Source organism: Narcine bancroftii, chromosome 4 (genome assembly GCF_036971445.1).
Source record: "Narcine bancroftii isolate sNarBan1 chromosome 4, sNarBan1.hap1, whole genome shotgun sequence".
In the NCBI taxonomy this organism is placed as follows: Eukaryota; Metazoa; Chordata; class Chondrichthyes; order Torpediniformes; family Narcinidae; genus Narcine; species Narcine bancroftii.
In genome coordinates, this window is record NC_091472.1 from 289133964 (window position 1) to 289149285 (window position 15322).

A 15322-nucleotide genomic window follows, 5' to 3' on the forward strand; every position below is an offset into this window, starting at 1 on the left:
CACCAAAGAAGAGGTACAAGGACTGCTTAAAGAAATCTCTTTGTACTTCTATTGAGGTGCTAATTGCATTTCATTGGCTTTGTATCAGTACTTGGCACAATAACTATAAAGTTTAATCTAATGTAATCTTATTTTAAAATATTTTTATTGAGTTTAAAATATACGCATACATAATAAATGACAATTACATAATGAATCAATTGTATACAAGTAAATATATACAGAAGGGAGGAAAAAAGTAATGGGTAAATGAGAAAACATGCATAACTACATTAATAGTTACTTAAATATTTCAAGCTAGTAATAAGCATAATGTATGTAATCATGTCAGACCCATTTATTAGACTGTTATATTAAATAATAAAGATTTAATAAAAGAAAAAAACGAATGGACTAAACTAATCTAATCTGTCCCCTCCCTCTAATCAAGGCTACCTTTTTTTAATTGAGAAAAAAAAAAATCAATAATGATGTGGAATCACTGGAGAACAGACAAAGAATTATTGGAACATATAGTAATTATTGATTCTTGCAATTATATAAAAAATTCTAACAACGGGCCCCATAATTTCATAAATTGAAACTTTCTATCTTTAATATTATATCCGATTTTCTCTAAACTTAATGGGACATAACATCACATAGTCACTGCATATAAGTAGGGGATGAATCTCCTTTCCATTTCAATAAAATAGCTCATCTGGGTATCATTGTGTAGTAAAAGTTAAGACGTTTTCCTGCGATGCCAATAAGGGTTCATCTGAGTCACGAGAAAATATACATTAATTAGGGTGAGTAGGAAGAGAATATATAATATTCATTAATCTATGAATACGATGATAAGAATATCTATTTTTAATAAAGCCTATTTGGTCCAAATTTATTATTCCTGGTAAAATATTCTTTATGTGCTAAAAGTTTTGATAAAATCTTTATGTCCACATTGAGTTAAAAAAAAATCTGTCTGTAGGACGTACATTTATCAGGATCTTTCCCCTTTTTAAAACTCTCAGAAGTGGCAGACTCGCTAAAAGAAGGAGATTATTTCTCTACTCGAAATGAATTATTCAGTACTAGGTTTAGTTGCAGAATAAGTTGCTTAGGGAATATTTTGTAAAACTCCACTGGCAATCTGTCTGGACCCAGAGATTTATCTGATTATATTTAGGATATTGCTTTTTGCAGTTCAACTTTTAATCCCACAAAATTTTGTGTCTTTACAACAATTGGTGATGAAATTTAATCTGCCAGACACTTTTTTGGATATTATCAAATTAGACATTCTATTTGTTATAAATTAATTCAGTTTTTCCATTATCGTCCAGATCTGAATTTCATAGTCAAATGTTTTGAATTACAATTTTTAGATAAAGGTATAATATCCACTTTATATTAAATAGTATTGAATTATAAAACAGTCTCTTTAATTAGGATCAAAACTAAGATCTTAATAATTCTATTTCAGAAAAAGCTTGGATTTCAATTTTCCCTCTTATTCATGACTCCTCTCTATCTGCTAGGCACAGTTTGATTCAATTCAAAGTGGTGCATAGAGAACATTTTTCTAAAGTTAAGCTTGCTCGTATCTACCCAGATATCAACTAGTTGTGTGACAAATGTAAAAGATTTCAAGCCTCTTTGATACATATGTTTTGGTTTTGTCCCAATTTAGCAGAATATTGGACAACTATTTTTACGTTTTTCGCCATTTTTGGGATCGATCTAGAACCATGTCCATTGATTGCAATGTTTGGCTTCTCCAGTGATGTAAGCGTATATTTAATGTCTAACCAAAAACAGGTCTTAGCATTTTCTACATTACTGGCTAGAAGAGGTATATTGCTTAAATGGAAAGAGAAGTTTCCAGCCACCCATACTAGATATAACGTCCTTTCTCAGTTTGAAAAAAAAATCTGACATAATTTTAGGAAGATTAAGATCTCTTTTGATAAGACTTGGGGTCCATATATAGCTTACTTTCATAATTAGAAAGATCAAGGAGCAGGGATGCTGTAAATGGGCATGTTTTGTCAGATCTTCAGAGGCCGTGATTCGATTTCAAGTCTGCTTGAATACTAATTTCAACCTTGGTTGGTGGATGGGGTTAGATTTTTATAATCAACCTTCTTTTCCCCCTTTTTCCTTTCTTTATCTTTTTTACTATTCACTATATGTTTAGATTGGAATGAGTCCATATTATTATTTCTGTATGATATGATACCAAATTAAATTATATTTAATTTATATGGACTTATAATGTATAGTTGTATGATAAAACTCAATAAAAATAATTTTAAAAGAAAAATCTTTCATTTCTCTCAAAAAGGATCAATATCTGCATAGAAACGAGATCATTTAAGTTTAGACATACGAGTTCTGTGAAACACCCTAAATTGTAATAAGCAATGCCTTGCACAAAATGAGGAATCATTAATCAAGCTGAGAGTAGAGAACCCATCTTCATCTGAAAATGTTATATTCAAGTCTCTTTCCCAATCTCTTGATTCCTGCCATTGGGACTGGAATTAAGTCAGCGGTTCTCAACCTTTTTCTTCCCACTCACATACCACTTTAAGCAATCCATATGCCATCAGTGCTCTGGGATTAGTAAAGGATTGCTTAAGATAGTATGTAAGTGGGAAGGGAAGGTGGAGAATCACTGCTCTAGACCTAATTGTCTCTGAAATATTTTGCTTGAGAAAAATTGTCATTGGCCCATTTCCTTTGGAGTCATGAAACCGTGCACATAACGAGTCCATTAGGTACAATTAAAACAGTGGTTTTCAAACTTTTTCTTTCCACCCACAAACCTCCTTAAGCACTCCTTTACTAATCACAGAGCACCAATGGTATAGGGAATACTTAAAGTGGTAAGTGAGTGGAAAGAAAAAGGTTGAGAACTACTAATGCAAGTCCAGTAAATCTAATTTAATCTAATTTATACTGTTAGTAAATAGTTATTTACATCACCTGAGTACCCTGCTTACAGCTGGTGAATCTCCAGGCACAGGTAATTTTACTTTCTCTTTAGCCTGGAACTCTATCCATTTTAGGACTTGTTCCTCTCCACCTCCACCTTAGGCTTTGTCGAGCACAGTGAACTCCGTTGTTTTGCTAATATCATGTAGAGTGAATTAAATTGGCAGAACTTTAAATTTAGTGGTGATGGGGAGTTTAGGCAAAGACTGAGATGGATCAACCACACAAACAAAATGTTAGCCTTTTTTTAAATATTCACAGAATTATACAACATGAAATAGGCCCTTCAGCCCAACTTGACAATGCTGACTCAGTTGGCATTCTGGCCTGTATCAGGAGGTCCCAGCATTTGTACTTGATACCCCGTCCAATAAAGGCAAACATACCAAATGCCTTCTTCACCACTTTATCCAGCTGAGTTGCCATTTTCAGGGACCTATACACCTTGACCTCATCTTCTGGTTTTTGGAGAACAAAGATCTTCATGAAGCTGCTTCCACCCTCTTATTTAGTTACCATTTTCCAGTCACAGCTGGATATGGCCATTTTCTAGAACTTTGAACTGATTTGTTGGTCGTGTAGCTATTCGGGAGAATAGCATGTTACTTTTGCTGGTTAGTATAATAGCATAACTGGGTTTTTGAATATGCCTCATGTTTCTACTGGCATGTGCTTCTAAATCTGTTGGTTCCATGGCTTGATGGTAATGATATGATAATGATCAAGGGCGCAGGGCTAATTTTTTTAAGTGCCGGAGCTCACCAAAAACGGCAACGAGGAAGAGGTGCCCCCTGAGTCACTGGAGTGCCACTCCAGTGAGCTCCGACAGCGCTGATAATGATGATGTGTTTATTTTATACCCATTGCACTATGTACATATGCCCAAAATTCTTACTTCCTGCAGCCAAATAGGTAATTTGTGGAAAAAAATTATAAAAACAGCTAAATAAAAACCTGAAATAGTACACATCATTGAATTAAAAAGAGAAAATGATACGAAAGATAGATAGTCAGTACTGTAATTAATTATCCCAATGCAAAAAATAGTGACTATGCAATAGTGCAGAAAACCGGTGTTACAGGTCCATGAATAACATAACAAAAGGTGTTTCAAGAGGGCTGATAGTCAAGATTCAAGATACAATTTATTATCATAGTAATCTTCTTTGGCTTGGCTTCGCGGACGAAGATTTATGGAAGGGTAATGTCCACGTCAGCTGCAGGCTCGTTTGTGCCTGACAAGTCCGATGCGGGACAGGCAGACACGGTTGCAGTGGTTGCAAGGGAAAATTGGTTGGTTGGGGTTGGGTGTTGGGTTTTTCCTCCTTTGTCTTTTGTCAGTGAGGTGGGCTCTGCGATCTTCTTTAAAGGAGGTTGCTGCCCGCCGAACTGTGAGGCGCCAAGATGCACGGTTTGAGGTGAGATCAGCCCACTGGCGGTGGTCAATGTGGCAGGCACCAAGAGATTTCTTTAGACAGTCCTTGTACCTCTTCTTTGGTGCACCTCTGTCTCGGTGGCCAGTGGAGAGCTCGCCATATAACACGATCTTGGGAAGGCGATGGTCCTCCATTCTGGAGATGTGACCTACCCAGCGCAATTGGATCTTCAGCAGCGTGGATTCGATGCTGTCGGCCTCTGCCATCTCGAGTACTTCGATGTTGGAGATGAAGTTGCTCCAATGAATATTGAGGATGGAGCGGAGACAGCGCTGGTGGAAGTGTTCTAGGAGCCGTTGATGATGCCGGTAGAGGACCCATGATTCGGAGCCGAACAGGAGTGTGGGTATGACAACGGCTCTGTATACGCTAATCTTTGTGAGGTTTTTTAGTTGGTTGTTTTTCCAGACTCTTTTGTGTAGTCTTCCAAAGGCACAATTTGCCTTGGCGAGTCTGTTGTCTATCTCGTTGTTGATCCTTGCATCCGATGAAATGGTGCAGTCGAGATAGGTAAACTGGTTGACCGTTTTGAGTTCTGTGTGCCCGATGGAGATGTGGAGGGGCTGGTAGTTATGGTGGGGAGCTGGCTGATGGAGGACCTCAGTTTTCTTCAGGCTGACTTCCAGGCCAAACATTTTGGCAGTTTCCGCAAAACAGGACGTCAAGCGCTGAAAAGCTGGCTCTGAATTTTACGGATGGCAGTCTCTTCAATCTGAGGCGCCTGCAAGCTCACACCAAGACACAAGAGCAACTTGTCCGTGAACTACTCTTTGCAGACGATGCCGCTTTAATTGCCCATTCAGTGCCATCATAGTAATAAACTGTGTCATATTACATGGAATTTCTTTTGCCTGCTGCAAGGCAGACAGATTCGCCACTGGCAGGAATTGCCTAAGTGCCTCTTACAGTCAGAGAAAGAGAAGCAAAAGAGAGTCGTCATCCTCCCTCCCCAGTTCACTGAGTGTCCATAAATTAACCTCCAGCGCTTCTGCAGCCACACAGAGTTCAGTCCAAACCATTGGCAACCCAAGCTCCAGATCTGAACCTCTGACACAGTCAGGAACTCTTCGGTGCCCTCGGCACCTCCTCGCATCTAAGTTCCTGTTTTCTGTTGTTATCCCGGTTCCTCAATATCTTCTTTACATATGAATGAACATGATGCACAATTTTTAGCTGAGTTTGGGTGTCGTGTTTGGCACAGACATGTGGGCCAAAGGGTTTGTTTCCTGGTCCCATAATGTTATTAAATACAAAATTCCAACATGCATATTTGTTCCTATAAAGAGCAGGACTAGTTTCCTCACTCTCCATTTTTTGAGTTTTTTCCCCCTTTTTTATTAGGCTTGTGCTTTTGATGCCATTCATTTACATATTTGTGAGGTATCGTTATCATATTAAGTGAGGTTTTGCATATTTTCCAACCTATGAATAAAATTAATTTATTCTATTAAAGTGGAATTCTTTTGATAGCTCTATAGTGTATTTTAAAAAAAATAGAGGGACTGTGCATTAACCAAGATTTATTTGCTTAGGCTGTTAGGGGTGTGGGGGTGGGGGGGAGGGTGCGGGGGAAGATTTATTATTTTGGTCTCTGGAGGAACTTGGGAAAGTTAGCCCCTTCTCTTCTCTGTGCTACTCTAATATAACTGAAGACAAAAGGGTGGTTAAAGTTTGTAATGACACCTCTTCATTTTGTTGTTCTATTCATCCTGTATATGAGATGCCCAAGAACCTCTGCAAAACATTGTTTCAGCAAACAAGGAGGGCATTCCTACTCTTTGCTGCACTGACAAGTTAGCTTGCAGATTGTGTGGCATTGAGGCTCAGTTGTTACCGATGAACTGAGTTTTAAACAGATGACATCTTTCATATACCACCCCTATACCCTATCCTGCAATACTTGACCATCACAGTGTTTTTCCAAAGAAGGGCCAACATTTGAAACCATTTAGATTTAGCTGTATCGAGATATACTATATATACTCGTGTAATAGTTGATGCCATGTAATAGTTGATGCCATGTAAAAGCTGACTATTTGTGGTCCCAGCTGCCTGCCCACTGGAGCTCCCAACAGTCTGACCATGGATTCTCACCTAGGTCCTGGCCCCACAATCATCTGAGCTCCTGACCGTGGACTCTCATCTAAACCACCCCCCCCCTCCCTGCTTGCCTACGTGAGCTCCAAACGCAGACTTACCACTCGGTCCCAGCCTCCTGCCTTCCCATCTGAGCTCCTGGTGCCATGAATGACAAAGGTACTTACCACAGTCAAAAGTAGTATGCATGTAATAGTTGACCCTATAAATTGATCTGTAAAATTTGACTCTTACTCGTGTATATATGGCAGATGTAAATGCTTATGGTGGAAGATAGTGCTCTGTTTTTTATCACACACACACACACACACACACACACACACACACACACACACACACACACACACACACACACACACACACATATATATATATATATTCATTTGCTGCTAATTCTTTTTTTTTAAGTTTTCTTTGTCTAGTGTTGTAATAAAGCTTATTAGCTAAGTAGCCACAAGTAAATAACATGTACAGAGGATGTCTGGTCATAAGGAAGTACCATGTCAGCTTAACTTGACATCATGGTGAGGGAGGAGCTAACCAGATGGATCAGCTGAGCTTGTTGGAAAAGCAATCATTTCCTCTTTGCCACAGAGCAGAAAGAAAATCTGAAATGTTTAACAAAGGAGGGACTGGTTTAAAGTAAGAAAGCTCAAAGGTAAACATTTTCACTTAATTTATTTTGAAAAGTAACTTGCTAATTGAGATTTAACTTGTTACTTGCTGGTAAGTATGTTAAGATTTTTAGAAAGTGAAAATGAATTTGTAAAACACACATTGTATGTGTTTTACATTTGAAGCCAATAAGTACATTTATTAATCAAACAGAGCTATGGTGATATCCTAGTACAGCACACATTGTTGATGCGTTACATTGTTAATAGATTAATTTAGGTTTTCCTGTGCAAGTTTAAACGCAAGTTAAATTCATCATGGAGAATCTGAACTGTCCATGCACTGTATATTTTTTTAAACCTCCTTTGATGTGTTGCTGCATGCTGCATTTGGTGGTGATCGTGGCATGGGGGTGGGGGGGGGGTGGTGGGGGTGGAAGATGTGCAGTGCTATAATGGTTGAGAAATATTCAAAATATGCAAATGACAGCCAAACAAAGATTTTTTAAAGGTTGCTGAGAGACTGAATGTAGATTATTGTCAATTGAGTTGACCAAACTTGTGTTTTTTTTTAAAGGCTCAATATATCTTTTGGATTGTGCAGAGTGCAAGCATTTTACACTGTTAGGTTCACCGAATAGCTTGTTAGTCAACCTAGCAATATATATGATTCACTTGGCCATGAGAATTTGACTAAATTACTATCTTTTAAAGCCATCTTACTTTTTCTCTCCTTTGGGTGTGACTCCGTTGGGCGGTTGTTTTTATTTAGCAATGTATTTGCATTATCAGGTTGCCTTTTTCCCCGCTGAGACTATTGGGCTATTTTATCACATTCGCTTTGAGACTTGCAAGTCCCTTCTGAGAATATCATTTGTTTGTTGTGTATTTGTTTCACAGGCAAACATGGATGAAGGTTAACATGGAGCAAGGTGAAATTGGAAATGTTCCTTGTATAATTTGATCTTAAGCTGTGACAGGAGGAAAGAGTGGTGATTTATGAAGTGGTGGATGTTAAAAGGAAAGACGTGTCATGGACGTAGAGATGTGTGGCTTACCCCTACTTTCATTACAGTTGAAATAAATAGCACATCTGATGAGTGTTTGCTCAGATGTGAAGTGTGTGATATCCTCCCCTGGTGACAATTTATTATTTTGTAGAGTTCCATGGTAATAATTTTCAGTGAGGGTCACCATTTAATAAAAATAAACTTTAATTACTGGACTTGATTGCCTTCGTTAAGTGCAATGATTAATCAAATGGATATCGTTAAAGCACGTTTAAGGGATACAGTCACTTCCATGTATACTTAGTTGTTGACAGCTTTATCCTGAAAAAAACCCAATAATAATATCATACTTAGCTGCAAGTAACCAAGAGTTACTCAGTGTATGAATGATTTTTTTTCCCCAATGCAGAACATATTCTAAAGCAGGAAACTTTTTCAACCAAGTAAACTGCATGTCCTCATTTCTGCATCCCACTTCGGTTAGATTTTTTTTTGTAACTTCACTATCTCCATTCCCCATTTTAATTATAAATGTTTAATAAAGGCTATTTGATTTTTTTAAATATAATTACCACCCACCTCCTCCAGCCCCATGTACGTTCACAATAAATGTTGCTGTAACTTCTGCAACAAGAAATTAAAAAAAAAAAAATTTGCTTAGGCAAGGGAGCTCTTTCTGATTTATTACATCTAAATTCATGCCAAGATCTTCAGATTAAAGTATGTGGTGCAGCTGACAGAAAAGCACCACATGGGAATTAGAGGAAGCAATGGGGAAAATGACTTTGTCGGGAATATTTTTGGTAATCACTGATAATGAATGAGGGTGCCCAACTTCGGTCCCTGTTTGGCAGAGGGCTAATGCTGTTGGGTGTATTAATCCAAGGAATCTAAACAGCCATCCAAATTTTAATTCCAGAATTATGTTAAAATTATCTTTTTACCCAACGTCGTGGCTGGCAGTGGATCAATTGAGGATGATGTGACTGCCTTGCAGGAAAGTCGATAGAAGTGCATTATGATTGGGGAATAGCCCCGACAATGAATAAAATCTAGGGATTTGCAGGGAGTGTAACATTGCATAAAAGATGACATTGGGCACAGCGAAGATCGTGGGAAGGGAAGGATTCTGGTAGCTTGTTTACTTAAGGGGTCAGTGAAGAGCTGCTTGACTTTCCCAGGACACAGTCTACACTGGAGAGCACTGCTAACTCTTAGATCCCTTTTAGTTGCCAGAATCTCTGATCGTTAAAAGGCTGGGGTATGCATAATAATTATGTATATGATAAATTTGGACTGATACCAACATGAATTAATTGGTGCCCCCAAGTACTTAATCTTAAAGTGGAAGAAGGCTCATTTGTAATATTGAACAACAATTTGTAAACCTTGCTTTCAAAACGTTTTTTTTCCTTCAATAAATCAGTGTTTTTATATGTTGTGTGTCTTTTTACATTATTTGAAATAGTTTGCATCAACAACGAGCTTCATTTTTTTTTGCGTACTTTCTAACACCAATTTCTGCTTTGCACCGCATGCTTCTCCTTGGATACAGAACCTAAAAGTGTGTAATCTAGGTAATTTTATGGAAATAAACAACAAATTGAATAAATATCAAATCTCATTTATAAAAAAGGCACAGATAGCAAAAAAAATATAATGTGACCACTTGGAAGTCCGGCTCTCCTCTACATATAACATGATGGACTGCGGAAGTGAACAGCTGTATACCTATGGAAAAAAATCACTTATAATTTAAAGAATAAATATGACACTTTTCTAAATATCTGGCAGCCATATCTGACTAGATAGGGTCCCAAATACAGTAATAAAACAGAAAAAGGACTATAAATGTAACTATTATATATTTTAAACATGGTTTCCCCAATTGTATTCTATATATGTAAAAGGTATGTAAGCTCTGACGGTGTATGTTCGGGAGTGATGGAGGGACTGTTTTGTTTATGTTGTTGTTTGTAAGAAGACGTTTAATATATTGTGATATTGAAAATTATGTATCTTTTTGAAAAATATCAAAATAAAATATTCAAAAAAAATGGTGTGTAATCTGTATGAAAGTGGTTGAATTGTTGAATTCTGAGTAAATCAACCACAGGAAGCATCATAAAGAAAAGTAATCTTGGGTTTGCTCACAAATGGTGATGAAGCAGGCCGACTTCTACCTCAGTCAAATTTGTCAGAATTGGCATTTTCATGGGCTGTAAACTGGGATCAATCCAAATGTGCAATACTCAATTACCAGACATTGACGATCCTCAACCAACTATATATTTAGAAGTGGCAGCTCTTTTTTTTCCCCTAAGCCTCTTCCTACCCACCAAATAAAAATCCAGTATAATGATTTGAATGAAGCACTTTCAGTAAAAGTTAGCTTTTGGCAAAATTTTTGCTGCCCAAAATAATCAACTGATTTTATGTTTTTTCCTTTATCTAGGGATACCGCTTCTCTTTATTTTGTGGTCACTCTTGTCAAGCCAAAGGTGGTGCTGAGATCTCAGGTGTTTGATGCCAACTACCTCATCCTGATCATATATCAGGGATGAGCTGTTTGGGAGATGGTGATATTGGGGAATTATGCTGGACCATAGAGGCTGCGGGAAGACGTTTGGTTTTAGATGGGAGTGGGAAAGACAAGGTTGGAACTGATGCTGGAAAATTGAGGACAAAGAATGAGATGGTGCTCTGAGGGTCAGATATGGCAATAGCAACCTGAATAATTGGTATTGCGCCAGAATAGGGATCACCAAAGAAAGGGTGAATGAAACATTAAGAAAATCATGAGAATGTGAAACAGACCAGTATTTCTCTTAAAGTGCAAGTTTGTTCGATAAATTTGCAGAAGTTATTTTGAGGATATAAATTAAGGGCATCCAATAGAAACATTTGATAAAGTGCCATATATTAAGTTACCACATAAGAATACACAAGGTTGGGGGTAAAATATTGGGATGAATCAGGAGAAATTACCTTACAAATATTTTACTTTCAGGTTGACAATAATCAACTTGTGTATCATGGAATCATCGCTGGGATGTAGCAATTTATTATTTGTATCGCTGACTTGGATTAAGGCGTGCAGTGTATTATTGTCAAATTTCCAGATGATATCAAGCTAGGTTAACTATAATCTATGAAAAGACCAATATCTTGTTAAGTGATTACAGATGGGTTCACTAAGTGGCAGGAAGTTAAAAAGTAAGAACAAAGAGTTATGGTTGGCAAGATCATCTGATCTGATTTGAAGGATTAATTTAGATTTAAAATGTTTGTAATGTGAAATTCACACTACTTTTTATCTTTAAATCTTTTATTCTCTGAGGTAACAAACTTTTCAAAAATATTTTTTAAAAAGTCAAATTTTTAATTTTGTTGATTTTTCACTTCTAGATACGCATTGCTTCGGGGATAAATGATTTAAAAATCTGGATTCCGCAATGCACTGAGGTGGAATTCTGCTCAAATTCCTGTCATTTTTTTTTAAATTGGAGAAACAGGAAAATGTGTAAAAATATAAAAAAGGATTGTCCAAATTTTTGTAATTTTAAATTGTCAACGTTTTTGGCATCTGGGAGCTCCTGTTTTACAGCAGTGGGGTGGTTTGGTGGAAAATTCACAACAACTTCCACAATTGTTATTTTTTGTGTATTCGTGTTACTTAAGATAAATATGAAATTAAATTGATAAACCCTGCATAATGAACGGTTTTGTTAAATCTTTTCAGTTATATTTTAAAGTTCTTTTCTAGTAATTTTTTTTGAACATTATCATATGAGTATGTAGAAGCCATCCAACATCTGTATCAGATTTGTATACCATTTATATATGTGCTTGTGGGATTTCACAAGTAGCTACTGGTCTTAGCAGCTGTACTAGTAAGTAGCTTTGATCCAACTGCATTGTTAAGTTGATTTCACATGTATAAATGAATTTCTGTAGAAGTGAATTATTTTGAAATTGACCCAAATGAAGTTGACCCAAGTATTCTCTTGAATTCTACTAAATATTAAACTATTTCTGCCTCGGCAAGTCCATGCACCTCTGATTATTGTGTCAATTAATTACACTTTGTTTGAATTGTGGAATGTAACCTCGAAAATGTTTAAAGGACTTGACAGGCAAGATGGAAGAGGGATATTACTGAGGAGTCCAGGATCAATTTGAAAATATTAGGTTGGGACTGAGATGAAGAAATATTGTTTAATTAAGAGCATCATGAATCTATGTAACTCTCTATTCAGAGTGCACTGAAGGCTGAGTCATTGAGTTCATTGTAAACAACAATTGATTTTTTGGAAATTGAAAGGTGTTGGGACATTGCTGGAAAATAGCACCCTGTAGCAGGGTGTGCGCGCGAGTGCCGCGAGAAGAACTGAGACAGCAGGCTGTGAGCTCGTTAAGCGCAACTAGTTTACTTCGAGTTTCGCGCTGCAGCTTTTAAGGCCCTCTGGAACCCGCCGCTTATGTTCCGGAACTCAGGTCACGCTGACGTAAGTGTGTACACTTACTTCTGGTCTGTACCGAAAGAGAAGGACCCGCGACGCCATCTTTGGTGCGACTGCTCCGCTGACCATGCGTAACAAGCAGAGTCGGTTTGTCGCTACCAATGTGTGCGCCGCCACACACCCCCACCCCTGAACCAGCACCGCTGGTCTGACTGCGCGTCTTGGGTGAGGTCTCCTGCTTCGGTGGACGACCCCTGTGTTTTGGCATTGGGACAGCCACTGGCTTTGACAAGTCGAAGTGTGCCGGTTTGAGGCGGACCAGGGTGAAAAATTCTTCTTTTCCCCTAATGCCAAGCATGAAAATTGAGGCATTCCTTTGAAATACTTTGTAGGGTCCCTTGTAGGGACGCTGGAGGGATGGCCTGCGTCCATCCCTGTGCACAATCACATAGTTGCAGGTGTCTAGGCCAGTGGGGTATGCCCAGGGGATTGGCAGTGTCGTGATGGTGGTGGTGCAAGTGATCCCAGCTTGTCTCGCATTCTTTCTCGTATGATGGCAGTGTTGCTGTCCTGCCCTGGTGGTGAAGGGAGGAATTGGCCCAGAATTACTAAGGGTTCTCTGTAGATCAACTCAGCTGTTGAGGCTCGCAGGTTGTTCTTTGGCGCTGTGTGGATTCAGAGGAGGACCCATGGCAGTTAGTCCACCCAGTTTGGCTTCTCTAGCCATGCCATCAGTGCCGTCTTGAGGTGGCGGTGAAAGCGCTCATCTAATCTGTTGAACTGGGGATGGTAGGCAGTGGTGTGATGTGGCTGGGTGCCCAGGAGTTTGTGAATTGGGCCCCTTGGTCGGTTGTAATATGCGCTGGGATTCCAAATCTGGAGATCCAGGTGGAGAGGCAAGCCCAGGCACAAATGTCAGTGGTGGTGTCTGGGATTGGGACGGCCTCTGACCACCTGGTAAATTTGTCCACCATCGTGAGCAGGTAACGCAACCCTCGGGAAACTAGCAAGGCACTCACTATGTCGAGATGGACGTGCTGGAACTGTTGGAGGTGGGGCTTGGTGTGCCACCAGGTCTTCGCAGTTTGGCAGTGCATGCAGGTTTTTGCCCATTCACTGACCTGCTTGCACAGCCCATGCCAGACAAACCAGGAGGATATCATCCGCACCATCAATCAGATGGAGGGATGGGAAAGGCCGTGCAGCATGTTGAAAACGTTTTGTCTCCATTGGGCTGGGACAATCGGTCGGAGTTGCCGGTGGAGACGTTTCAAAGCAAGGTCATGCCAGTGGGACATCCTGGAGCTGTAGACTCGTGATCACCGTCCTGAAGCTGTGGATCTTGGGATCATCTTCCTGGGCTCGTGTCAGTTCGTAGTAGCTGATGCTCTGCAACAGGGCGTGAACAGCTGGCCTGGAGAGTGCATCAACGACTACGTTCTTTTTACCAGAGAGGTGGTGGGTGGAGGTGGTGAACTCCGAGACGTAGGATGAGTGCCGCTGCTGACGGGTGGACCATTGGTCGGAGGACTTGGAGAAAGCAAACATCAGCGGCTAGTGGCCCATGTTAACTGTGAATGGTTGCCCCTCTAAGAAGTAGTGGAAATGGTGGACGGTGAGATAGAGGGCCAGCAGCTCCTTGTCGAATGCGCTGTACTTCAGTTCAGGCGTTTGCAGGTGACGGTTGAAAAAGTCGAGGGGCCTCCAAATGTTGTCCACGAACTGTAGCAGGACACTGCTGACCGCTGTGTTGGATGCGTCAACAGTGAGGGCTGTGGGCACGTCCAAAAGTAGATGGACAAGCATCGTTAAGGCAGCCAGAGCCTCTTTGGTTTTATGGAATGCGTGGCCCATGCCTCATTAGTTCAGTTGAGGTCTCTCTTAGAGCTCGACATTAACACAAAAAGTGGATGCATGATGCTGGCACCTGCGGGGATGAACCTGTTGTAAAAGTTCACCACGTCCATGCATTCTTCCTGGCCTTTCAGGGTCATTGGCCTGGCAAACTGTTGAATAGCCTTCACTTTGTCGGGTAAAGGAGTGGCACCGTCCTTGGTGACCCTGTGGCCCAATAAGTCAATTTCGTCGAGGCTGAACTGGCACTTTGCCGGGTTGATGGTGAGGCCGTATTTGGCTAGCCAGTCGAAAAGCTGGTGGAGGTGGGAGATGCGCTCCTTGCGTGTCTTGCTCACTACCAGGATTTCATCCAGATAGATGAAGAAGAATGGTAAGTCTCTGCCACCTGCGACCACAAGGCACATCACTGAAAGTCTGGGCTGCGTTCTTTAAGCTGAATGGCATGTGGAAAAACTCAAGAGGCCAAAGTGAGTGATGATCGCGGTCTTCTGAACATCTTCCGGGTGAACGGGGATGATCTGGTGGTATCCCCGGATCAGGTCGAACTTGGAGAAGATCGTGCACCATGAAGGTTTGCTGAGAAATCCTGTATGTGAGGGAACAGGTAGCAGTCGAGCTTTGTCACATCGTTGAGTCACCTGTAGTCTCTGCAGGGTCTCCAGCTGCCATTGTACTTGGGCACCAAGTGGAGGGGAGAGACCCATGGACTGTCTGACCGGCAGACAATACCGAGTTCCTCCATGCGCTTAAATTCTTCCTTGGCGAGGTTGAGCTTGTTGGGAGCCAGGCAACAGGCTCGGGAATGTACGGGTGGGTCTGTGGTTGTGATGTGGACACCGTGCTTCAGAGAGCAGCGGTGAATTGGG

General features: G+C 40.1%; 1 protein-coding gene across 6 annotated transcripts in view; it reads left to right on the plus strand.

The window, feature by feature from the left end:
- cobll1b (cordon-bleu WH2 repeat protein-like 1b) overlaps positions 1 to 15322 on the plus strand; it is a 182761-nt gene that overhangs the window by 74656 nt on the left and 92783 nt on the right. The window contains exon 1 of one of the 6 annotated variants that reach the window (XM_069935348.1): positions 7073 to 7170. The exons of the other annotated variants lie outside the window; for them this stretch is intronic. The gene's annotated coding sequence lies outside the window, so the exon portion shown is untranslated. Of the gene's footprint in view, positions 1 to 7072; positions 7171 to 15322 lie in introns of those variants that run through there. 6 annotated transcript variants of the gene reach the window in all.